The sequence below is a fragment of the Eurosta solidaginis genome, chromosome 4, assembly GCF_040869045.1.
Source record: "Eurosta solidaginis isolate ZX-2024a chromosome 4, ASM4086904v1, whole genome shotgun sequence".
Taxonomy (NCBI): domain Eukaryota; kingdom Metazoa; phylum Arthropoda; class Insecta; order Diptera; family Tephritidae; genus Eurosta; species Eurosta solidaginis.
Genome location: NC_090322.1, coordinates 152,846,176 through 152,874,122, shown reverse-complemented (window position 1 = coordinate 152,874,122; position 27,947 = coordinate 152,846,176). Strand labels below are relative to the sequence as shown.

The 27,947-nt window shown below is 38.4% G+C and overlaps 1 protein-coding gene across 6 annotated transcripts in view; it reads right to left on the bottom strand.

Annotated features, from left to right (window-relative positions):
• Positions 1-18,538, bottom strand: part of rut (rutabaga) — a 382,895-nt gene extending 364,357 nt beyond the window's left edge. For 5 of the 6 annotated variants that reach the window (XM_067783459.1, XM_067783461.1, XM_067783462.1 and 2 more), the window contains exon 1: positions 18,203-18,537. The gene's annotated coding sequence lies outside the window, so the exon portion shown is untranslated. Of the gene's footprint in view, positions 1-18,202 lie in introns of all 6 variants that reach the window. The other variant, XM_067783457.1, reaches the window with a different exon arrangement.
• Between the last annotated feature and the right edge of the window lie 9,409 nt (positions 18,539-27,947).

The following is a 27,947-nucleotide window of genomic DNA, read 5'->3' as shown; positions in this document are numbered from 1 at the left end:
ATGCTGACCCGAGAGACCAAAGAACCGCTTGGATATCGGAGAAGATGGCCATGTAATGTCTTACATGCTTTCTGTATAGCAAAATGTTTGGATCGAGAAACAGTGGCAGAGACCGTGGGGCGCATATGTATGAACGTGGCCTGGAGTGTTGTCACGCTCACCACACGATAAATTTTAGAGCTGCTTAATAAAACCGACGTATTGAATCTCTGATTGAACTTTCCTTTTTTTAACCTTCCTTGTTGGACAAATAGCTTCTATCGAAGACTGGAATAGGTCTAATGTAGTTGGTTTTTTGTTATGAACTATCAGTGTAAAGTTTCGATCCATAGTTATGCTGAGACTTCAATACCTCTGAGCTCAGTGCTTTATCAATTTACATTGGGTTCTTCAATATCAAAGGCATATAGGGCATCATCAGTTGCTTTCAGCCCCGCAGTGGTATGTAGTTCCTTAGGTCTAAAATGGCAGCTGTTAGCTCTCGAAGGATGACTCTAAAGGGCAGTTTTGATTTGGCAGTCCTTGGGAGAAACATGTTGGGCCCTTGACAGTTCGGAGGTATCCAAACAACGGCGAATGTAACCCTTTATACGTTTTTGAAATAAACTAAATACTAATGACACTGAAGTCTTTGAAGGGATCATACTCTTTTGTTGATCTCTGAAATAAATACCAATTTTTTCACTTTCAAAATTATGAAAGCATGATATCGCTATCACCAACAACCTAGTTTTCTTGTAGCATCTTTTGGAAAATCTGTTCATACCTCCGAATATTTTTAATGTAAGACGTTCACTATTCAATCCTATTCGAAGGACTATATTAGGCTGTAAAATACACCCTAGTATGTGTCGTACTCTTTCCTGAGCGTGAGAAGGCTAGAGCTCCACCAAAGAGGGTATATCTTTTTTCTAAAACTAGTTGGGCAAACTATTTGTAGTGCAGGCCCAAAGGCCTTCTCCGACTTGTTAGTAATAGCATAGAATCATCCAAGTTAGTGGTAGTAATTTACTCGCCTGGGAGTCGAAATATGTCTGAGCCTCCCACGTATAAAATCGATCGTCAACACCAAGAGCAAAAGAGCTGCCAATTTTATTTAGTTCAAATATTGGTAAGTTCACAAACCGTTGATTTCTTTTCGCAACTATTGGACATGGGTTAAAAACAACTCATTTCAATGACAGGCGGGGTGTAGAAACCCTTTTCATCTCTACGTCGAATTTTGCAAAAGCAAACCTAATAACCGCGGCGGCCACCGTGGTGTGATGGTACCGTGCTCCGCCTACCACACCGTAGGCCCTGGGTTCGCACCCCGGGCAAAGCAACATCAAAATTTTAGAAATAAGGTTTTTAAATTAGAAGTAAATTTTTCTAAGCGGGGTCGCCCCTCGGCAGTGTTTGGCAAGCGCTCCGGGTGTATTTCTGCCATGAAAAGCTCTCAGTGAAAACTCATCTGCCTTGCAGATGCCGTTCGGAGTCGGCATAAAACATGTAGGTCCCGTCCGGCCAATTTGTAGGGAAAATCAAGAGGAGCACGACGCAAATTGGAAGAGGAGCTCGATCTAATAACAACAAACTTTAATTTTCAAATGAAAATTGTTGGTTTTTTCGCTCTAATGAAACTAATAAGTTATACATATAGGTATGTGTGAAACCTATTGGGTTTTTGAAACCGCTTAACACCTATCTATAGGAAGTTCCTTTAGATTTTTCTTTTCTTTTTTATATTGTACAGTAGCATCAAGCAACTCTCATGGAAACAATTGCGAAAGAAGAAAAGTTAGCTGTACTGAAGAAACATGCGAAAGTAAAACGTGAATGTTGACAGGTTGGATAATCGTGGGAACGCCTTAAACACACACAAAACCCAAAAAGACGGAAATAGCGATAAGCGCAAAGAATAATTGAGCGTTGGCTAAAAGATATAACTAGTTGTTGTACATACATAAATGTAAGAAAATCAAAAAGTGCGATAAGCCTACAATCCCGCAATCGCCGATACAAACTTAAAAAATTACAATCGGTAAAGCTCGCAGACAATGAAGACGCACCGGCGAAACGCTTAACGATGACCCACAACTAACGAGTTCCTTGATGGCCAAAAACTTGTCACAACAGCTGTACTATGAAACAGTGAAGACGGGAGCAAAAACATCAACCGACAACACGTGTGCAGGAAACGTGAAATGCGCAACGACAGAAATGGCAGAAAAGGTAGATACATCAAAAAAAAGCGGAAAGCGAAAAATGGAAAACAAAAATAAAACACAATTCGAAGGTACCAACAATTGTATAGATAGGCGTTTATATACATAGATATGTGAGTATTGCAAGCCACAAAAAAGGCGTAAGTAGTAGGTACTCGGGAAATTCGATGTTTCAACATAAAAGTGCAAGTCTAGAACAGTGGTGCACAGCGCCGGTAAAGCTTCGAATAAAGATGCAACTTTTTTTGTAGTAGTATGTGTTTACATGGATATTAGGCGTGTTTTTGTTTACATGTATATACGTCTACGTTTGCGCGAAAAAACGCTTATCCTCACTTTGATAATGTTTAGGAGACCCATCCGGCGGCAACTAGCTACATAACATGTTGTACCGAAAAGCGGAGACCCAAACATCTGTTGGCCATAGTATATAGCTATAGTTGAATCGGTTGCGGTGAATATTGGACACACACCATTTATAGATATAATACATAGAGGTGAAACATAGACACATATTTCAGTTGTATCTGAGTATAATGCGTATTGAAATTTAGGAGTACTAATTTTCTGCGCAGCAATTTCAGAAGAGTTGATAAAGTTTAACGCTAGCAGTCCATATAAAATTTAAGCGTAAACGTATATGGATGTAAAAACAATTAAGTGTCTAAGTTCGGGTGTAGCCGAACATTATATACTCAGCGTGAGGTTCAATTGTACATTTCATTTCAGATAAATTACTTTTCTACATAACACGTGGCACCGCCCGTTTAAAAGAAAAATGTCCTCCCATTTCCTCTTACAGTAAAACTTAATAAGTGAAATATCATTGATTAAAACTATTTTTTGCTAAGCTATAGCTTATGATTCTAGTCTACGATCCTTTTAAACTTGTTTTATATCTAAGTTGCCGTGGTCTTTAACCGATCCCGTCCATTTTTACTAGAAATATTTTCTGCTACAAGGAAAATATGTGTACCCAATTTTATTACGATCCGCTAATTTTTCTTCGAGTTATGGCTCCCGAAACATAGAAAATTGCTTAGTCATTAAAGGGGCGGTGCAACACCCATTTTCAAAAATTTTAGTGTTTTCCAATTGAATGTTATAATTCAATTTAGAAAGTAAAATTCTATTGATACAAAGCTATTTTTTGCTAAGATATAGCTTATTATTTTAGTCTACGATCTTTTATATAAAAGTGGGCGTAGTCTTTAACCGATCTCGTCCGTTTTTTCCAGAAATATGTACTGCTATAAGGAAAATATGTGTACCCAATCTTGTTACGATATGTAAATTTTTCTTCGAGTTATGGCTCCCGAGACACAGAATATTGCGGTGCCACTCCCATTTTTTTAAATTGGAAGTTTTTCCTATTTATTGTTATAAATCCACTTGGGAAATTAAATACCATTGCTATAAAGCTCTTTTTTGCAAAGATATAGCTTATTTTATTCGTCCTCTACCTTTCATTTGATACCCATATCGTACAAACGCATTCTAGAGTCAACCCTGATCCACCTTATGTCTATATCCCGAAATGGCGTCCACCTATAGAACTATGGCCCACTCCCTCATAAAATATTCTTTAATGCCTTTCATTTGATACACATGTCATACAAACACATTCCAGGGTTTCCCTCGGTTCCATTTCCTACATGGTTATTTTCCCTTATGTTGTCACCATAGCTCTCAACTGAGTATATAATGTTCGGTTACACCCGAACTTAACCTTCCTTACTTGTTTAGTATGATTTTGTGTTCAGTACGAAATTAATACCACAGTTTTAGATTCAATTGAAAGTGACTGAAGGGGGATTTAATCTTATAAGTAATCCAAAGATTCGCAGATCTATCAGTATTTTAGTCAAGTGCAGGGCCATTCTGCGAAATTCAAATCGTACGGAAAAAAATGCACAACAGGTGGAAATACAACAATTTGTTAAATCACTTGAAGTGGTCACATCCAACGTTGATGGAAATGTCTTCATCAACAGCTCATATAGAATCCTTTTTTGAACCTAATACCAACAACATAAGGGAGTCTCCGTCTGTAAATGAGGGAAAAAACAACTGGATTGTGCTTTGATTAAAATGATTGCCACAGATATGCAAGCCCTCAGGATTGCCGAAGATAACGGAATCAGATCTTTTACACAATGCTTGGATCCTCGGTACGTTTTGCCTTAACGAGTAACATTAAGAAACACACTTTTAACAAATATATAAAATCAATACTTTTTATGACATAGACAACAGCAAACACGAAAACAGAAGTGGCAATTTTTATGAAATTTCGTCTATTAAATTCCTTACTCCTTTTTATTTTCATTAAGCTAAGAAAATGCGTCCATAAAGTTTTTAACTGAAACTACGCAAACATGACACAAATTGCCGTATGTTGTCAATTGAAAGTTCCGTGGTTAAAAAGCTGCAAACGTATACTGAGAACATGTTACCTTACGTATGTAATAAATACTTCCTTTTTATTTGACGCTGAACATACATATTGTAATAATAATAAGTATTAATGAAGAAAGTGTATTGGTTAATGTTACCAAGGTTGGTTTCCCTACATTTTGAAATAAAAGATTCAAAAAAAAAGCAAAAAGTATGACATTTCGGCAAAGACTATACTAATTATCTCACTCCGGTGAAAGGATCAAGTGAAGACCCATGTGGCATTCCTTGATGCTTCCAATTTTGTCGGCAGGCAACGAAACGAGAGAGAAACTCTCCAGCTTTGTCGGGATTTGTCGGGAAAAATCGTGTAAAATGGTTGAGTATGTAAGCAAGTACATTGTGACAAAGAATAAGCAAAATTTAAATAAACTTTGTTTGGTTCGATTTAATCGATTAAATCGATTTTTTCTAGAATCTAGAATCGAATCGAAAAAATCGATTCTTAAAAAAATCGAATCGAATCCAGCTCTAGTGCAAGCTATTACTGATTGACTGCTTGCTTTGCTGAATCCCTGTCGCTCATCCGACCAGTGATGCCATCGAATCGAGAAAGGAATACCCACGAAATTGGATTCCTTTACCCATTTTTCCCCTTATTCGAGTGAGAAAACCCTCACATTTAGCCACCAAGATAAATGATCCTTATTATATATGGATATGTAAAAAAATATTTGCAATAAAAATGCAAAATTTAGTGAATACGCTAATATTTATTTATTTTTAATTGGCATAAAATGAGATTTTTTGTATTTGTCTTTATAAAGTTGTACGTGTTTTTTCATTACCTCAAAATTTATACAACTGATATTTCTTGAGACAAAAGAAGTTCTCATCTTTGCTATGCTGTTTAATGTTAACCGTCCCAACCTATTTCTTTTTTTACATTTAACATCTGTAGTAATAGAAAATACCCTCCCTGTATCAGCATTTGAAAGAGGCAACTCAATACACTATTAATGATTTTTTTTAAATTTGAAAATTCATATTTATTATTGAAATTTCATGCCACATGCGATCAATTGGAAGATTTCTTAAGTAATCTTTTTTTTTTTTTGCCACTGAATAATACTACAATGTTTTTATAGTCAAGGCAGACCGAATCGGCAGAATCAAGTTTGAATTTTTTTAGAGCAGAAGATATTTTAGTATTCAAGTTTTTTTAACATCAAATACCGTACTAGGGTTCAAAAAATCAAGACTTTCAATAAATGCATCATGAATAGGCAAACGTTTCTTTAATAGCTGTTTTATAAAAATGCATACATGATGTTAATACTTCAGCTTTTTCAATATTGTTACGAATATTAGCAACACTGAGGGGTACTGCCATCTCTAAGCCGATGCTAAGCAGCGCCTTGTATGCACATCCATAAATCAATCATTATGTATCTACAAAAACGAATCAATACTTATGTCTACACATATGTAGGTACACGCAGCTGAGAGCAACGCAGAACCACATGCATATATCTGAGATACTCCCGAAAGTATGCAATGAGAGAAGCTATAAAATCGTGCAATTGTAGTTACAGCTGAGAAATTTGATAGCTGATGGCCAACTAGTAGATTCTGGAAATGGAAGCGCCTAGAAGATGCGAACGAGGAAATCAGAGAGTATAAAAGGCAGCAAATGTAGAGGCGCTGGAATTAGTTTTGATTAAGCACGCAATCTGTCGGGCAAAAGTAGAGTTATTTATTGTGAAGTACTTTAATAAAGGCCACTTTGCATTACTGAATAGTGGTGTTATTTATTCAACAGTTTAGTGATTCGAACCTTAGTAGAAGATTTGAAATAAGCGGAATTGCAGTAAATTCGTTACAATATCATTTAAATTTGATAGCATTTCATTGCAATCTTCTCCCATAAATAGATTATGTAAATCAATTATATATGCATTAAGATTTTCCATTATTATAGAGAGTTTTGAGTTCCATTCTAGGAAAAAAATTGGAGTTCATGAAGTTTCTGCTAAATTGTAAAATTACCACTGCTGGCTTGCGGAAGTCCATTTTACCCATTTAGCTAATTTTTTGTTGAAAAAACCCACGAATGGGCGAAAAACCCACGTGTTGGCATCACTGCACCCGACATGAAGGTGAACGCCGAATAGTTTTCCGAAACTTTAAGAAGCTCACGACTGCATCACTAGAAAACGAATGGTCTTAAATAAAAGTTAGCTCGTTCAGGTGTGGAAGATATACCGGAGCAACTTAAACAGAAACAAATGATTTCTGGCTTTTCGATAAGAGCTCCGTTGGCTTCTTATTGGTATTAACCGATATCGACGAGTTATTGTTTTATTATTGGCCTATTGTCGATAGCGAATTATTATCGTGTAGCATTGGGTTTCTTAGACCTAGTTTACATATAACGAAGAGAACGAGACCTTCGGAGAACTTCATTTAACATTTTCTTTTTCACCAATACAGGGTGACCAAATCCCAATTAAATTAAGAATTGTGGCTATATGTAGTCGAATTGGGAAAACCGATTTTGAATACACGAAATCCAAAAAAAAACAGCAGTGCAATCACTAGGTATGAATGGGCATATATTTTGAGCGGAGCAAGTTTTGAACATCATTTCTAATGCAAACTAGTCAGGATGAGAGTTGTTCGAAGAGCACCATGCCTACCTTTGATAATTGTTTACATAGTTTTTTTCCGGGCACTTATGCATTTACAAATGTACATGAGTCTATACGAGTAAAACACTTTTAGAAAACTTTGCGTGGAGAATATATTTTCGCAGAATTTCCTTGTACTCGTAATATACTATAAGAGTTTTAGCAGCATGAAACGATAAAAAAGCAACACTAAAAATAAAAACAGAAAATCAAATAAAGCGTGAACGCAATGTAAAAGGAAATAATGGAAAATATAGTACGGCAATCCGTTTGATGAACAATTTTTGACTACGGCATGTACCAGGCAGCAGCACACAGTAGGTCAACTTTTTTATTCTGGGTATGAAATCAAATTTCTGAGATACTTGACTTTTGAGCAGAGATTGCATTTGATGGCTTACAAGAAAAAGCAAATCGGTTCCTCACATATAGCAACGGATTTCCAAGCACTAAAGCGTTTCCTGAGTAATTAATTTTTACTTTCAAATGATTTCTCGTTATCACAGAGATCGTTTAGTGTGATTTGATGCTAACAGTTCTTTCAAAACTGTTATTTTGCGATCGAAACAGGGTTTTGGAATGGTAAATCTCACGGGTGTTCTGTTAGAATTAACATAATGTAAACGTTGCATTATCAGGGTCTGCAAATATGTAATTGTTATTGTCGCTGGGATCATTTCGGGATTATAGAAGTGACTATTTCGGGACTATTTTGGAATCATTTAGGAAAAATTCATTTATTAATACCAAAAGCTTTCGGGCTATTAATATCGGATTGCTATCGGCGTGCTGTTGATTTGTTATCGACTTTCTGCGGATAAAAACTGTTATCGAAGAGTTATGAGTTTATTATTAGTTATCGATTTTTAATGAATTTGTTATCGCAAAGTTATACCTTTTTTTTAGAAGTGTTATTGTTATCGGTAACAAGTGTATAAGTGATAACTTTTCGATAGCAAAGCGATATTTATTCGATAGTAAATCGATAGCTCAGGTATAATATTTGTCATCAATATAAAATGTTTGACCCTTCCACAGCAAGTTGATAGCTCGTCTATATGTTTTTCGGGTATACAAGTCAATAAAAACAAGACGAAGAAATTGCTCTCATCTAAGGAAGAATTGGCTCATCACTCGCGCTGCCGAGTGATATAAATTTTAAACTGTAACGGCTACGTTTATTTGGAAACCAATTTTAACCAAGAAAATAATTTCGGATTGGAAAGCAAATATAGAATCACTTTTGTCAACAATGCTTCTTAGACGCTTTATATGTATGTCTTTCAATATGTCTGTCCTGCTGTACGACTCGGAATAATGAGCGGTGTCGAAAGAAGACGGGATGAAATATTCGAGATAAAAGTGTTCAGTAAAATTTAAGGGTCTTCCTGTAATGCTTAAGTGTATGTTATGCTAGTAAATGAAGACGTTCGACCAAGGAGTGTTCCTATCCACACCAGATTTGTGCAAAATAGAATGGGAGAGACCTCAACTTAGTTGGAAAGAAAAAAATAGAAACTTGGCCTCCTTGATGTTTCTAAGATACGACAGTAAGGAGTACGTTGTCTGTAGGGATGTATTTGGCCGAGTATGGGCCGGTGCTTAGGTAGCGACTGTCCTCAAAGCGCTATTTATCTTGGCCTCATAACAGAGGGCTGTGAAACAAAGAACCACTCATGTCAAGCGTCATTTGCTTTGGCTAAGGGTGTTGGAACACTTTGCAAGTGAAATTATTTTTCTCACTGGTTGGTAAATTTTCTAACATTTTTTGCAATCAAAAACTGCAACATAACAATCGAATACGATACAAAATATGTTAGCAAGTATTTTTGTTTTATCGGGAGAATGTTTTTAACAGTGCTTTGCGAAATTTTGTATGTGAATGGGAAAGACGAAATAAACTTCAGTTGCCAAGTCTGAAGTTCCTTCATATTTACAAACGCAACATCTTGGTTGATTGTGGCAATGTTGCTGGAATGCATAAGTTTGTGCTAAACGCATCTATGTATATGAAAAATTTCACTGTGCTGCGGCCTTTACTGCACCTATTCGTCCCACTGTAGATTACTAAGCTTGCGAAACCCCGTCATTTATAGTAATGTTTGTTTGTTTGATCGTTTATCTGTTTGTTAGCTTCTGTGTCTGTTGCTTAAATATCTTGGTTCAACTTGCAAAGTTCTCAGCGGTTCCCCGCTAAAAGGCAAACATGTGTAGATACATAGATATTCTTTATAAAGTGTAATGCGGACAAAAGAAGAAGGTAAAAGCAAAAGGTAGTGACGATGTCGGCATATATATATGCTGAATACAAACATATACATATACATGCATATTTATGTGTTATTGTTTGGAGGCATAAACAGTACTAAAAAATGTGTATGTCTCATTGCAAACGCCGACTGGTTTGTACGCATCAAAAAAAGCCTATAGACTGGGGCACATCCGGGACTGGTGGTAGCGGATCATAAGACTAATATGAATGTACTGTTCGATTTTGTTTGAATTTTTAGAACTCTTTTTCATTTATCACTCTATGATGGTTGTTGCATATCATTAGCGGCCCTAATTAGCTTCCTATGATGTATTTTTGCAAGAAAGAAGGAATGCTGCAGTTCAGAAATCAAAAATATTTTTCAGTGACAGAATTCTTTATATAAGTACCCATAAATAGATTTCTAGTACGTGTTCAAGGGGATTCGAGAATGCTTTAGATTCACGATTTGGTCCGCTTTCTTTCTTTTCTTTCCGGGACGTGGACTATGTGCCGACCTATTCTACAAAAACAAATTTATAGTGCGATTTGCTTGAAATTTGTAGTACAGGGGAACCTTTCCTCATCCCAATGTTTAGGACCCCCTGTTGTTAACTATATATTAACACCCACCGAAGGTTTTGGGGGGTGTTATCAATGTTGATGGTTCTTTGCCGGATATAGATGCGGTACATTCCGGCAATAAGTACCACTGAGGCAGGTATACCTGTCGTAGGAAGAACTAAAATATCAAATTGATCCAAAATGATGTGCAACGCTACCCTTTCAAGGGTTTGCCGGCGCAATCATAGCCTCTCTAACCCAATTTTCAACCTCACCTACCCATGGCGAATCCTGGTTCTTTAACAGCCGAGGCTCTGGCATCCCCAAGATCCTCATGGAGATAGGGGGCGGGAAGGTGTAATGGCCTAGAAGGCTTCATGTGGTTATACCAAATCGTTCCCGAGATGGTCGGGCTAGTAACTTAATGGTGCTTGTTACCGGAACGTACCGAATCTGCATCCGGTAAAGGACTATCAACATCGATAACTCTCCCCAAGGCCTTCAGGGAGTGTCCTTATCGCTACAACAACAGGTACTAGCCCGAGCATCTCGGGAAGGATTATTATGACCACATTAAACCTTCTAGGCCAAGAGAGGGGTTTGCTTAGGGAAAGACAACGACCGAAGGACAGGGACGGAAGGGGATAGGGAGAGATAAGCTCAGATAAAGAAGGAGAGTAGAAGGAAGGGACTCAGAGGGTGAAGTGGATGGCAATTGAGAGGTTTAATAATAAAGTAAGGAAAAGAAAGAAAGAGTTGTCATAAGAAATAAATGGGAGAAAGGACACTATTAGAGTTATAGCTACATAAAATGGATTTTTCAAATAGAGTCTGATGTATGACATTAGTTTATCTGGCGCGTTATGCCCGTTAAGAGGTAGTATTTATGTAAAATATTTAAGGAATGGACCAAAAGGCTATAGGAGTGCTACCATTAGGGAAACTAAACAATACATTTCTTTTACCACTGGGCATTTTTTCCCATATGAAGTATGTTAGACATATTAACACATGAATACATACATACATATGTCTTAATTTATGTTATTTTTTAAGTAATTCCTAGAAATAATAAAAGCCATTTATTTTTATGATTTTTCTTTGCTGCGGCACTATATTTGTCTGGACATGGATGTAGACCATACAAAACTAATATGAATTGATCGGCAGTTAAAACTTTATTTCTAGAAACGGTTTGAATATGATAGTACTATCAGTTATCCCATAGATGATTTGCTTTTTTTGGACACTATGGAAGAATAGGGACAGATAATAGCACTATCAATAGTTTTGCAATCCTAGCTTTCATTTCTCTCAGTCCCAGAAAGCTATGCTAAAAAAACCCTGTTTATCGTTTCCAGACCATATCGAGCTCTAATGCAGTCAACGACTAGGTTAGAGATAGTGGTGAGACACTGCGTAGCACAAAAGGCTGCCTGGATGTCTGACATAAAGTTAACACATGTATGTGTTGAATGAAATTCTGCCTGAAAGCAAGTTGACTATTATGCCACTGGTATCGATCTCTAAAAGTTCGTCCCATATATACCATCTTCAGTTTTACCGAAGCAGGTAGACCAAACCTTTCCCCTACGTGCACAATGGTCTTCTGAAATTCTGAACGTAGGGGCCTCATGCAGTTGCAGTTTGGGGTTGCAGTATTCAAATTTCTTATTACCTTCATATATCCTGGCATATTTTTGAAGGGGCCATTGCATCACGTAATTGCAATACGGAATTCTCTATAAATTTTCTAAGTGCTTTCATTTGCTTTGTCATCGTGACGCTGTTTAGCTCAGCGATGTTTTTAAATATAAGTGCAGCAAGTGCTGCCTCTTTCTCTATTAAAAGAATAGGGAAGGCGATATTTCCACTAAGAAACTAAGTGTACAGCGGAGGAGGTTCTTATCACACCCGGTGTGCCAATAGAAACTAGGCTATGCTTTTTGTCTAATTTTTTTATTGCTATTCTCTGCGTGGTCTTCGGTCACCAAACTAAGGAAGCATAGGTGACTGCTGACTTCATAACAGTATTAAATGTCCAGAATGCCATTATGTCAGGAAGCTTCCATATTTTGACGCAGAGTCGAGTGCAGACGAAGATAGCACTTGTTGCTTTGTTTAAGGTAGCAACTAGATGCGCCTTCCACGTGAGGGTTCTGTTCAGTGTAACCCATAGGTATCTTGCTTCCATTGAAAATCGGAATTTGGTGTCACCCAGGAATGGTTCTGGCATGGGTAGTATTCTCCTTCGGGTAAAAGGCACTTGGATATTCTTTCTTTTATGATTGATAGACAATCCTCTCGTATCACACCACCTTTTTATGATGCGCAGGGCTTGTTGCATGCGATTGAATATTGTTGTGTATCCGTGTGATGCAGACTACTAAGTCATTTGCATATGCTTGTTTGTCAAATCCATTAGATTTCAGTAACTTAAAGAAAGAGCTCGTCTATGACTAGTGTCCACAAGAGAGGACTCGGAGGAATTTCTCAAAGCACTGTTATAACCATTCTCGCAATACAAAAAAATACTTAATAACATATTCCTTTGTTAAATTACAGTTTTTAACTGTAAAAAATTTTAGAAAAGTACCAATCAATGGGAAAAATAATTTCACTTGCAAATTGTGAAAGCACCCTTAGCCAAAGGAAATGTCATCTTATGCTTTAAAAACACTTGTATTCTACTCATCATGCCTACGTTTGCTTTAAACGCATCTATATGAAAAACTTTTTATACACGGGGCTTCAACTGACTCCGTTGTCCCTCCCACCACAAAACTGATTTTTCTGCTCTTTAAAATGGATAGCAGCTAGTGATCATTGGGCGTATATCGGAAGCCACTGCGATGTCAATAAAAGCACAGAGGGCTATATTTTTAGACTCCAAAGCCTCGTCAATTTTTTCTGTGCGAATTTTCTTGCTAATAGGAAAATTATGTCTTACGCAGAGGGAGTTTGTTAAGTTTGATCGCACTAGTATGCTGATACAAAATTTTATTCATAGCCTTTCGGAGAAACGAACTGTAGCTTATAGGTCGATACGACGAGAGCAATTGATCGGGTTTCGTTGACTTTAGTATGAATAATATCATAAACTTTTTTATTTATTTTTATATGGTTTACTACCTGCTGTAACAGGGATACACCACATTCGATACTGGTGACTTGAATGAGCTGAAAATAGACAAAGCCCATTGCACTAGAAACTAGGTATGTATATAGACTGCAGCATATAAAATATTTCTCTTATATTAGGTTTATACCGATTTTTTATTTCTTTTATAATATTTCTATGTCAAAATTTTAAAATCAAAGTTCAAAAACACAAGTAAGTGCTTAAATTTTTTTTTTGTTTTAGGTGGAAAGGAGTAGTGCCCTTTTTATTACAAGATTAAAAACTTTTTTTATTAACTCAGAATGCAAACAATACTTGTATGTATGCAATATAGTACATATCAGAGAAATACGTCAAGCCGAGGGGCCACCAAACCCCCGAGTGGCAAAAGTTTCACTGAAAAATGTATACACTAAATTATAGGAAACATTTTATTTTTTATTTATTTTATTCAAATTGTAATCTAAAAGCAGATATCGGGATGGACGTCTAGGATAGAAATTGAGTAAAATACCGTATTCTACACATACTAAACGTCGATTTAGACTATCCACTAAAAATTATCGGCTTCGCCTTGGATTTTGAACCGTGGATGAGCAAAATTGACGTTTCGAATGTGCCGAATGAGCTACTATTAGTGTCTGAGAATTATCTAATAGTTGAAAGATGTTAAGCCCTTTAATATATAGTCGCGTAAATGGACACAATCAGACTCGAGAACCGTGCGCCCAGATTATATTAAAACCTAGTATAATTTTCTTGTTGAAAACAGTTCATTGATATAAAAATTTTCAGATGTTTATACTGCTTGCATAATGTTCTTGACCATCCCAGCAACAACTTCCACCACGAACGATCGTTTTCAAAATTAAACTTTATCAAAAATTATTTGCGAAGTTCGATGGATAATAAACGATTAAGTGGACTGGCAGTCCTATCTATTGAAAATGAAAGAGCTCGGAAAATTGATTTTCCAAAAACAATCGATGGTTTTGAGAGTATGAAAAGTAGAAAAAAACTTTTCTAGAATGAGAGACACCAGAAACTCACAATATGTGCAAGAAAATTTGAAGTTATAATGTTTCTGCGATTTTACATTGAGTATTAGTCATTAATTTACTAGCCAAAGGTAGTAGCTAAGCGTGGGGCAGTTAAGGGCGAGCAGTTTAATGTGAGTTATAAGCGAGTAATTTGATGTGTTTGTAGGCGTAAGAGTCGTGGCACAGTGGATAACGTACCCGACTCAAACCTTTCGGGTTGCGGGTTCAAAGCCCACTACAACCAAGCATTTTCTTTTTTAATTTATTATTTTTTTATTTTAATGTATTTAATTTTATAAAGACTATATTTTATTTTATTTTGCTTATGATGTATCTAAATCACGGGAGGGTGCAAAGCACTGGTACACCTTTATGCATTTAGTTTATGGTGTATTTAAAACACGGGAGGATGCAAAGCATCGATACACCTTTATATATTTATTATATCTTTATTTTAATGTATGCAATTTATTAAGTTTATTATTTTTAATTTTATTCATGGCGTACTTAAATCATGGGAGGATGCAAAAAGCACTGGAACACCTTTATTTATTTAATTTGGGGTGAGCATAGGGAACTCTGAGGGTTCGCTCTAATAAGCCACCTCATCTTCTATTTGAAGACTCCTTTCGAAATGTGACGTGGACGCGAGCACTGGGCTCTGAGGTATTGGCACCCCATCTTCTACTCGAAGAACCTCCATTTTAAATTAAAAACTAAAACTATGTCTTTAGAATATTTCATAAGCCGGATGAGAATTTCAGCGCTTATGAAGCAAACGAAAGAAAAAAACTCATAGTTTAAGTCGCTTAAACAGGTCGTGATATAAGAATATTTATTTTTTTGTAACGCTTGTGATTAGCGACACAAGTGGTACGATAATTTGGCTGTAAAAAAAGTATGTAAAGAATCTTTGTAGGCAACATAATATGTATATCCTACAAACAAAACCTTTTGTGTCGTATAAATTTTTTTTAGAAAAAGGACCTCCTGTGAATTTTACACAAGGGCTCCCACCACCTCCGGTACGGCCCTGGCCAAGCTGCTTGAAAATTGCTCATATATGCCAAGATTGGATTGCTACAAGTGAGTATGTGGCTTTCTTACTTACTTACTTACTTAATTGGCGTTTAACCGTCTAAACGGTTATGGCCGTCCAACAAGGCGTGCCAGTCGCTCCTTCGCTCCGCCAACCGGCGCCAATTGGACACACCAAGGGAGTTTAAATCGTTTTCCACCTGGTCCTTCCAACGGAGTGGGGGCCGCCCCCTACCTCTGCTTCCATAGGCGGGTTCTGATAGAAACACTTTCTTGGCCGGAGCATCATCTTTCACTCGCATAACATGGCCTAGCCAGCGCAGCCGCTGCGTTTTAATTCGCTGGACTATGTTGATGTCTGCGTATAGCTCGTACAGCTCATCATTAAATCTTCTTCGGTACTCGCCATCGCCAACGCGTAGAGGTCCATAAATCTTTCGAAGAACTTTTCTCTCGAACACTCCTAAAGCCGCTTCATCTGCTGTTGTCATGGTCCATGCTCTGCCCCATATAGCAGGACGGGTACGATAAGTGACTTGTAGAGTATGATTTTCGTTCGCCGAGAGAGGACTTTACTTTTCAATTGCCTAGCTAGTCCATGGTAGCATTTATTGGCAAGATTGATTCTTCGCTGGATTTTTGGCTTTCTTACTCTAATTATTTCGCTCCATGCGCCATCTAACGGAATTTTTTCACTTTTGTTCCTTTGTCAAGGTGTCTTAATCTATCTGTGAGGTTTCACGTTTGTAGCTCAATGTGAAGTTACTTAAAAATCGATCTCAAGATTCCCTACGTTCCGTATGATTTTTCTAAATATCTCAATCTGTGCGCCCCCTAGTGAAACTTTTTGTAAGGCGTTTTATACTGTTTCCGGCCTCTGTTTGAAATTTCAAGTCTATAGCTCATCGAGAAGTTACCTAAAAGCCGGTTTCAAATATCCAAATTCTCATCTAACTATTTCGATCCGTGCGCCAACTAACGGAATTTGTTTCCCTTTTGTTCCTGTGTCAAGGTGTTTTTATCTATGAGTGAGATTTCACGTTTGTAGCTCAATGAGAAGTTAATTAAATATCGATCGCAAAATTCCATAAGTTCCGTACGAATTTTCTAAATATCTCAATCCGTGCACCCCTAGCGAAATTTTTCGTAAAGCGTTTTATACTGTTGTCGACCTCTGAATTAAGTTTGAAATTTCAAGTCTATAGCTCATCGAGAAGTTACCTAAAAGCCGGTTACAAATATCCAAATTCACATCTAACTATTTCGATCCGTGCGCCAACTAAAGGAGTTTGTTTCCCTTTTGTCCCTGTGTCAAGGTGTATTACCTATGAGTGAGATTTCACGTTTTTAGCTCAATGAGAAGTTAATTAAATATCGATCGCAAAATTCCATAAGTTCCGTACGAATTTTCTAAATATCTCAATCCGTGCGCCCCTAGCGAAATTTTTCGTAAAGCGTTTTATACTGTTGTCGGCCTCTGAATTAAGTTTGAAATTTCAAGTCTCTAGCTCATCGAGAAGTTACTTAAAGGCCGGTTTCAAATTTCCCAATTCTCATCTCATTATTTCGATCCGTGCGCCACCTAATGGAATTGACTATATGTGAACCGGTCTATGAAAAGGTGGCTTATGACTCAAAAAAAATTACTACTACTAAGAAACTGAAGAAATGCATTGTTATCTTTAACATCTGTTTCTCGCAATTCCTTTTTTGAGTCATAAGCCACCTTTTCATAGACCGGGTCACATATGTTGATAAGTTGACCCCTTTCCTGCCAACTTTCCAATCCAGGTATTGCGCGCTCTACTTTTATGTTTTTTTCTCTCATAAATATTTTTACAATTTCTATGTCAAAATTTTAAAATCGAAGTGCAAAGACACATTTTTCGCTGTTTTTTTTTCCATTTCTAGGTATAAAGGGAGTGCTTAAATTTTTTTAAAATTTTTTTTTTTGATATCATTATTTTAGATTATTTCATTTAATTCATATTCAGGTTTTTTTTTCAACTTTTTGTATACCTCTTTTTTTACTTGTTTGTCTGTAAACTTTTTGTTGCCTGCCAAGCGTCTTCAATGTTGCTCTGCACCCGTAAAATTTTACGATTATCTAACACGCTTCTTCAACACTTCTGAGTGGCGGTGCTCAACTTGAGACTGTTTTCTCCACAAATTGCACAAATTCTATTGATTTTTTCACGTTCCTTAATTTCTTAGACTTTTATGCAACGTTTTCGTGTAAGCGCGCCACACTCTTTAACCCGTTTGCACCTTCCACAGCGCGTATTTACACGTTTTTTTATTTCGTTATCTCACACAAACAATGTAATTTATTGTGTTTTGCGTTATCTTGCTTCACATGCACATCTGTAATGCATTTATGTTATCATTTCGTTTTTCATTTTTTGTTGTGGTTTTATTGTTGTTGCAACCCGTTTTTTTTTTTAATTTACGCATTCCAGATGCACACGAAGCTTAGTTTTGAAGCGCATTCATATACACACTTTATATACATATTTTCAAGCAGGAACACCCATACAACCATATATACATACATATACATACACAGACGAAACTTAGTGTGGACTTGAACACCCAAAATAATTGTGTACTTCAAATACACAGCATGATATCTGAACCGACGAATAGTCAGCAAAAAGGAATATAAAAAACTTTGTAACAACAACTAAAACAATTTGAAAAAAGATCAAGCAAATATTTGTGTAAGCATTTGTTCTGTATGCACATTTATTTTACTTCAAATGCATAAACAATATGTATATATGTATGTGTGTTGACAACAACAACTTAAATATCAGCTCCACCAAATAACTACATACATCATCAGAATCCTCGAAAAAGGCAAACAAGATACATAGTTACACACAAGCACACACCTAATTATGCATATGTATTTAAGTTTGTACACACTATACACTTAGAAAAATTTATTTTCCGTGTGCTGGTGTTCCAATCGCGATCAAATTGTTTTCCCCGCACTTACATCCGTTAACGACGAGTTGAAACTGAAGACTGTCCAATATGAGCTCTTCATTCTACCCTAAAAAGTTTGCGTTTGTCGCTTTTGTTATTGTTGCTAATGTTGCCTCCAAGAGTATGTTGGCCTCTCATAATCAATTTATTGTTCGTTTTTTAGTACTCGCTGTATATTGTTGTTGTTCTACCGCGCTCACCCATTGCACACCAACTCTTGAATGAAACTGCTCCATTCAACGCGTCTCAACACTTTCTCAACAAAAACATTCATCGCTCACGCAAGCAAATGCTCCAAAAAGCAGTAGCTAACAACTTGAGCATACAACAATACAAAAAGTTTATACGCCTGTATATTACTACCATATTTTCATACATTTACTAAACATTACTTGTATTGCATGCGTGAGACAATAGAATATGGCGCTCTCCCGTTATTCTCCATTATTCTAGTCGGCTTTTTCGTATCTGTGTGTGTACGTGTGTATGCGTGAGTTGGGGCCATGGTTGCCACACCATGTTTTCATTTGCGACCGAAATTCATCGAAAAAGTGACACAAATTCTTTTTTTTTTTTGATGTACAAAATATGTAATTAACAGTAGTCTATATATATTAAAAGAAGTGTACATTTTGATTGTCACTCCATAACTCGAGAACTGATAGAAAGATTGCCATGAAATGTTCAGGAAAGATACAGGAAGGAGAGATGATGGCTAGTTGATTTTGAAATCCCAAATCGGTTTAGCCATATATATATAAAAATCAAATTCTGTGTGTGTGTGTGTTCGCTATGGAAACGTATTTCCCACACTTCAATCATCACCAAATTTTGGTTATAGGTTCCTTCGACCAACACGAAGGTTTTAGGCTAAAAATTATTTCGATATATAAAAGGGGCGTGGCACCTCCCACACAAATGGAATCTTTGGTACTGCATAACTTTGAAGGTATGCGTGCCAGAACATTGAGATTCAGTAAGGAGTTATATGAGGTCCATCCCTAACACCACCAAGAAAATGTGGAATTGCAAAAAAGGGGGCGTGGCACCTCCCATACAAATGGTATATATCATACTGTATATCTCTGGATGTAGTAATGGTAGGATAATGAAAATTGGTATGGAGATATATGACGTTAAGTTCTAACACCTCCAGTAAAATGTGGAATGGGGAAAAAAGGAGCGTGGTACCTTCCCAACAAATGGAATTTTTTAGAACTTTGGCTGCCGTACAAACTTAGGTTATTTTAACACCTAAAGTTTGACTGCATTGCTGAGTTTGGCTGTTATTCCTATTGGACGTTTAGTAATATGCCGTCTTTAAAAAAAATTGTTAGCTTCAGTCTATCTACATCTTCTATAAAAATAAAAATTATGTGTGTGTGTGTTCCCTATGGAAACGTATTTCCCACACTTCAACCAACACCAAATTTTGGCTATAGGTTCATTCGATCAAGACGAAGGTTTGTCATATTTCAGAATTAAGAATTTTAAATCATTTTTTTTTTGGCTATTCGAACGAGCAATCTTAACTTCAAACAAGTAAGGAAGGTTAAGTTCGGGTGTAACCGAACATTACATACTCAGTTGAGAGCTATGGTGACAACATAAGGGAAAATAACCATGTAGGAAAATGAACCGAGGGTAGCCCAGGAATGTGTTTGTACGATATGGGTATCAAATTAAATGTATTAATGAGGCTTTTAAAAGGGAGTGGTGGTAGTTGTATATGTGAAGGCTTTTTCCAGATATAGACCAAAATGTGGACCAGGGTGACCCAGAACATCATCTGTTGGATACCGCTAATTTATTTATATATATAATACCACGAACAGTATTTCTGCCAAGATGTCAAGGGTTTTTTATTTCGCCCTGCAGAACTTTTTCATTTTATTCTACTTAATATGGTAGGTGTCACACCCCTTTTACAAAGTTTTTTCCTAAAGTTATATTTTGCGTCAATAAACCAATCCAATTACCATGTTTCATCCTTTTTTTCGTCGCATTCCCAAGGCAGTCGGTTCTATGTACCGGAGCGACTCAGGATTTTTCCCGACCAAGGACTGTCATTTCAGTGTGACCCCATTTAATTTGTTGCGTCCCTCCCACAAATTGTCATCCTCCCAGCAGCTCCTTGCAGCAGGACTGCTCCATATTCTCTTACTCCGGGAAGGCATCGAATCCAATCCGGGTCCGTCTCCTGACCCCGGTCCTGAGAAATGGTTTTGCTGCATCTGCCGGAAAAGAATCTTTTTAGGACGGTCATACTCTGTTCAGTGTGTCTCGTGCAAGGGATGGTTGCATCAGACAGGTTGTTCTGGGCTTGATCGCAAAACCCGACGTCCACGTAACTTTTATAAATCTGTTGTGGCTCCTTGCTGTTCACGCCCAAGGGCGTCCCGCAGTCTACGCCTAAGCGCCCCCCCCCACTACCTTCCAGCAACCCTGCTGCTCAGCAAATCACAACAAGTACCCGCTGCTGCTCGCGCCCCACGGCGCCAACAACTCTAACAGCTGCTACCACTCATACCTACTACCTTCGTAGTAGATTCGGTAGCAATGCCGAGCATCAGCCCCTGCCCCCGTCTTCTCCCCCCTCTTTTCCGGCAGCAATCGTGTAGGTCAGGGAAACAGACTCTTAGTCCCTAACTCCGTTTGCACCGTTTGCCAGCACAGAATATATAGGTTTGAGACATCCGCCCAATGCAGCTCCTGCCTTGGGTGGTGCCACTTTCCTAGATGTTCTGGTCTCCGCGACGGCAACCCCCCGACGGGTTTCATCGCGCCATGTTGCCAGGTCGCAAACCCAAATCATCCGGGTACCCCAATGCTTGCCCAAGGACGCCCAGTCCCAGGGCCACAACAGCAATTGTGTCCTGGCCTTCCACAACCCAGGCGTAGTCACCCGTCACTTACCCCCAGAGTGGCGGCGTCTCCCCTTATGAACTTCAGAATTCTGCAGTTAAACTCTAATGGACTAACTGGGAAGATTACGGAGATAGTCGATTTCATGAAGCGGCACAACATCTGCATTTCTGCGATTCAAGAGATCTGCATTGCAGACCTGCTCTGGGTATAATGTCCACAGGAAAGCCCGCGAGAGCGGAAATGGAGGCGGCCTCGCGTTTATCATACACCACTCTGTGCAATATTATATATTTGATCCTGACATCGACCGCAGGGACAATGTCTTAGAACGTCAAGGCCTATCTGTCCGGCCAGGCGATGCAAACCTAGAAATAATCAACATCTACATCCCTTCTCACCTGTTGCCCCAGTGGATACCGCCCCAATATCAGGACCTTACTCACTGGCAACAATCGCATTATCTTAGGCGATTTCAATGCCCATCACGATCTATGGCATTCAAACTTGCGGGCGGACAGTAGGGGTGAGATGTTGGCGGATCAAATAGAAGAAACGACGTTCTGCACAATAAACGGAGACGTCCCAACACGTATGGTAGGAAGCCGTCACAGTTCGCCAGATATCTCAATCGTGAGCGCAGAACTCGTAAACTGCGTCAACTGGCAGCCGATGCTAACATTGGCATCCGACCACCTGCCCATACTTATTTCGCTCAAGCGTACCGCCGACTTCATCGTCACCGAAAAACGCACTTTCATAAACTTCAAAAAAGGAAAGTGGGAAGAATATAAATCTTTTACAGACAACCGCTTCGCTGCCCTCCCTATCCCGACTGATGCCCGCCAAGGGGAGCGTGCCTTTCGTAAGGTCATTGAATCCGCCTCGGGAGAATTCCCGAAATCCGGCCCACTTCCCGGCGGAGGCCGCAAACTTAGCGAGAGAACGTGACCTTATAAGACAGCTTGATCCAGGCGACCCCCAAATAAGGGACATAAACCAACGCATCAGATTGCTTGTGGACGAACACAAGCGGGCGAAATGGGAGGAGCACCTAAGAGGTTGTAACTTCTCTACCGCTGTGGGTAAACTTTGGCCCACCGTAAAGTTCCTATCGAATCCGGCTAAACACAAAGACAAAGTTTCCATCGCCTTTGGCGACAAAGTGCTGTCGGATGCGAAAAAATGCGCGAGCGCTTTCTGCCGACAATATATAATGCATCCTACGGTCGACAAAGATAGACGGAGAGCCAATAGACGCGCACATAAACACAAATTCAGCGCGTCACCAATCACCATCACCGCTAAAGAGGTTGAGGACGCCATTGGTCGCGCTAAACCATCCAAAGCAGTGGGCCCAGACGGAATAGCCATGCCGATGCTTAAAAGCCTAGGGAAAGAGGGTTTCAAATATTTAGCGCATGTCTTCAACCTGTCTGTTTCCACCTTTGTGGTGTGTGTGGTGGTCCCGCTACTAAAGCCTGGGAAACCAGCTAAAATAGGTGAACCGTATCGTCCGATATCTCTCCTATCGCCAGTAGCAAAGACGCTTGAAGCCATTTTGCTCCCTTATTTCCAAGCAAATTTGCAGCTATCCCTTTATCAGCATGGCTTCAGAAAACTCCATAGCACTACCACCGCGCTAAATGCCATTAGCACCCAAATAAATTGCGGTTTAAATCAATACCCCCACCATAGAACAGTACTCGTAGCGCTAGACCTATCAAAAGCTTTTTATACGGTCAACCATGGCTCGTAACTGCAAGACATGGAAGGGGCTACCCTTCCCCCATGTCGTAAATGCCAATTCTCTGGGTGGTCGGCAGGCATCGGTGCAGTTTAGAAACGAAACATCAAAACCAAGGAGAATTGAACAAGGGGTGCCACAGGGGGGTCCTATCCCCACTTTTGTTTAATTTCTACATATCTAAGCTACCTTCACCACCGGAAGGAGTCGCAATCGTTTCCTACGCCGATGACTGCACAAGAACGGCCACAGGCCTAGGCCCAAAGATCGATGCGCTATGCAATAAAATAAACGGCTACCTCCCTGATCTCTCCAGTTTTTTCGCTTCGCGAAACCTGGCATTATCCCCGACTAAATCTTCCGCGACCTTATTTAAAACATGGACGTCCCAAATGTCGACCATTTTGAACATCCACGTCGATGGCACTACGCTACCGACTGTCTTACACCCCAAAATCTTTGGTGTGACGTTTGATCAGGATCTACATTTTGGTGAGCACGCAGCCGCAATTATTCCGAGAATTCAGAGCCGTAACAAAATCCTCAAATCCCTCGCTGGCAGTACCTGGGGAAAAGATAAAGAAACGCTCATGACTACATACAAAGCAATTAGTAAGCCGATTACGTGCTACGCGTCACCCATATGGTTGCCAAGCCTAAAAATTACCCACTGGAAGAAACTACACGCTTGCCAAAATACTGCTCTCAGAATCGCCACGGGCTGTCTTCTTATGTCCCCTGAACACCATCTGCATAATGAGGCGAGAATACTCCCCATCAGGGAGAGAAATGAGATGCTGACCAAACAGTTCCTGTTGAATACCCAGAAACCTGAGCATCCCAACAGACATCTGATTGATGAACCAGCACCGCCTAGGGGCTTAAGGAGTCATCTCCGTAAGCATTTTGAGGAAATACGGCACCTGAGAACCCAGCCGTATGAAGCGAAAAAACACAAACAGGTCCTTGGTGAACTCCACAAACAGGCGCCGGACCTTTATGCCGGGAATTGCCCGGTGAATCCAGTACTTAAAGAAAAGCATCCAAAACTCGCGGAAGAGGAACGCATACTCCCCAGGGATACGCGTGTCACTCTTGCTCAACTTCGTTCTGGATACTGTAACAGGTTAAACTCTTACCTATCCATAATCAACCCCGACATACAAAATGTATGCCCCACTTGCAATGTGTCTCCACATGACACCAACCATCTCTTTAATTGTAATGTGGAACCAACGCCTCTAACACCCCTTTCCTTATGGTCCACCCCTGTTGAAACGGCAAGTTTCCTTGGACTCCCGTTAGAGGATATTGATGACAATTTGTGATCGGTCGCGGCTGTTAGGTGGGGCGAAGCATTGCTACAACATCAACAACAACATCCTTTTTTTCGTATTTGGTATAGAATTATAGCATTTTTTCATTTTTCGTAATTTTCGATATCGAAAAAGTGGGCGTGGTCATAGTCGGATTTCGGCCATTTTGTATACCAATAAAAAGTGAGTTCAGATAAGTACGTGAACTGAGTTTAGTAAAGATATATCGATTTTTGCTCAAGTTATCGTTTAACGGCCGAGCGGAAGGACAGACGGTCGACTGTGTATAAAAACTGGGCGTGGCTTCAACCGATTTCGCCCTTTTTCACAGAAATAAGTTATCGTCCCAGAATCTAAGCCCCTACCAAATTTCACAAGGATTGGTAAATGTTTGTTCCACTTATGGCATTAAAAGTAGCCTAGACAAATTAAATGAAAAAGGGCGGAGCCACGCCCATTTTCAATTTTTCTTTTATTTTTGCATTTTGTTGTACCATATCATTACTGGAGTTAAATGTTGACATAATTTACGTATATACTGTAAAGATATTAAATTTCTTGTTAAAATTTGCCTTTAAAAAAATTTTTTTTAGAAGTGGGCGTGGTCTTTCTCCGATTTTGCTAATTTTTATTAAGCATACATATAGTAATAGGGGTAACGTTCCTGCCTAATTTCATAATGATATCTTCAACGACTGCCAAATTACAGCTTGAAAAAATTTTAAATTACCTTCTTTTAAAAGTGGGCGGTGCCACGCCCATTGTCCAAAATTTTACTAATTTTCTATTCTGCGTCATAAGTTCAACTCACCTACCAAGTGTCATCGCTTTATCAGTCTTTTGTAATGAATTATCGCACTTTTTCGGTTGTTCGAAATTTTCCATATCGAAAAAGTGGGCGTGGTTATGTCCGATATTGTTCATTTTAAATAGCGATCTGAGATGAGTGCTCAGGAACCTTCATACCAAATTTCATCAAGATACCTCGAAATTTACTCAAGTTATCGTGTTAACGGACGGACATGGTTCAATCAAATTTTTTTTCGATCCTGATGATTTTGATATATGGATGTCTATATCTATCTCGATTCCTTTATACCTGTACAACCAACCGTTATCCAATCAAAGTTAATATACTCTGTGAGCTCTGCTCAACTGAGTATAAAAATGATAATGTTAATAAAATCAATGATCGCATTCACCACTAAATTCCTGGTGAAGTGACGAAATATAAATCGATCGGCACAGTTACAGATGAAGATAAAATTGTGAATTATCCAATTGAATTTCTAAACTCTTTAGAATCACCTGGAATGCCTGCGCATATAACAACTTTGAAAATTGGCTCACCAATCATGCTCCTTCGGAATTTAAACCCGCAAAAAGTGTGCATTGAAATGCGTTTAGAAATTAGTGCCGAATGCAATCGAAGCAACAATCATCCGCGGTAAAACCAAAGGTGAAGGTGTGCTCATACCACGGATCCAAATGATTCCTAAGGTTTTGCCATTCAATTTTAAGCGCTAACAGTTTACTGTACGCCTTGATGTTGCAATTACAATCAACAAAGCACAAGGACAATCGCTTACTGTTGCAGGATTAAATTTAGAGGGTCTGTGCTTTTCCCATGGCCCGCTATGTATGTATATGTTGCTTGCTCTAGAGTTGGAACGAAAAAAAAAATTGTTTATCTTTGCACCGAACGAAAAAACCAAAAATATTGTGTGCCCACACGCATTACAATAAGATACAATAATAAAATGTTTTAAACGAAAATTTCACCAAAAATGCGAACAAAATTCAATTCAATTTACAGAACAATAAATTAAATTATCAGCAAACAAAACAGAAAAATAACGCAACATTCATTCGATCTCAGGCGTTACAACGTACGCCGGTTAAGCTAGTCTTATATAAATTTATTTCTTCTATGAGTGTGTTTGTCACTGAACTCATCCTAAACGTCTGGACCGACTTTAATGTATCTGCGTGTGTGTTCAAACGGGTTGCTAAATATTGACAATTTGGTCCGGAAAGCAGACCAGGGGCTGACCTATTCTAAATAATCTTATTTATTGTGCGATTCGCTTGAAACTCGGTACAGGGGGCCCCTTTGACAAAGATTATATTTGAGAAACTTTTCTTTCCAGGAAGTGGACCAGGGCCTTGACCTATTGTAATAATTCGTATTTATTGTGCGATTAGTTGCAAATTTAGTACAAACTTTTCTTTCCGAAAAGTGTACGAGGGCTCGAGCTAATGTATTAATACCGTGATTTGATTAAGATTTCCCCTTCGACAAGCTATATACTTGGAAAACTTTATTTCCGGCATGTGGACCCAGGGACCTATTCCAAAAAATTTTACTTTTGATGCAATTTGTTTGAAATGTTCTGCTAAGGAAGCCTTTTGAAAAAGAAAAATAAGAAATCTGAAAAGAAATTGAAGTGGACTAAAGAGAAGGAAGGAAAAAGACGAGGGTTAAGGAGAAGAAAGAAAGTATAACTAGAAATTGGAGATAAAAATTAAGAAAATGCGTATTGAGAGTGGAAAGGAGAGGAAGCATATGCAAGGAAGGAGATGAGAAGAATAGAGGATCCTTCAGGAGAGGAAAGAAAGTGGAAGTAGAAGAGAAAAACTGAGAATGTAAAAGGGAGAAGATACGGAGAAGGCACAGGGATCAAATATGAAGAGCAGGAGGGAGAGGCAAGAAGTTGCATTTTTTTGCAGGAGCTATAATATGACGAATGCTTCTGTTTACTGGTATAGTAATAACATCACAGAGAGGAATGTTATTGAGTAGGGCAACGGTTAAATTATCTACCGTTATCTTATATAAAAAAAAGTTAAAGGTTTATATAAACAAAGAAATTGAAATCGGTCGGATAGGTGAAGCAGGTATTCGATATTTGTGTAGAGATTTTATATATAAGGAAATAGAGGTGAGAGAGGTAGAAAGAATGGGAATGAGAGAGAAAGAGGGAGTTGCAGTGGGAATGGGACAAGAACTGGTAACGTGTATGTGAAGTTTGGCGAAAGTAGGAGTGGATGTGGGAGTAGGAATGCGATTGGGAATAGAGGTAGGACTGGGGAGTGGGAGGCAAACAAATGGAATAAAGGACAGACAAAAATTATAAAAAAGATGAAAGATAGAGTAGAAGAGAATCTAATAGAAAGTGAAGAGGGGAAGCGAGGCTCAATTTTTTAATGTGGAGAAACCAATTTTAGGGCAAAACAAAGTGCTCTAGTATGCATATATAATATAAGGGACTTGATCCAAAACAATAATTATAAAACAGTTTAAAATTGTTCAAGTAGTTACATTTTTAAGACCTTCATCGACCAAATGTTGAGGACCTTTTTTAGCGTTCGTGATTGGAATAAACTCCAATAATATCGCAGTTTGGTTTTAATAAGGCGCGGTTGAAATAATTCAGGCTATGGTAACGACAAACTATATAGCGGATTTTTAGTCATAAATGAAATAAAGCTATTATTTCTTCTCTTTCTTTTCTGGCAGCTTCCTTTCTTCAAAAAAGTTATTAGTAAGATGTTGCCTATTAGGCCTGAGATTAAAGTTCAATGGTCTTAAAATTTTCCACTTTGTAACATATTGATTTAATATTTTGTATAAATTACTATGCGTATATTACTCACAATGAGCTTAAATTTTCCTTTATAAAATGGTATAAGAACAGTTGACGAACTTTTTCTGATTGG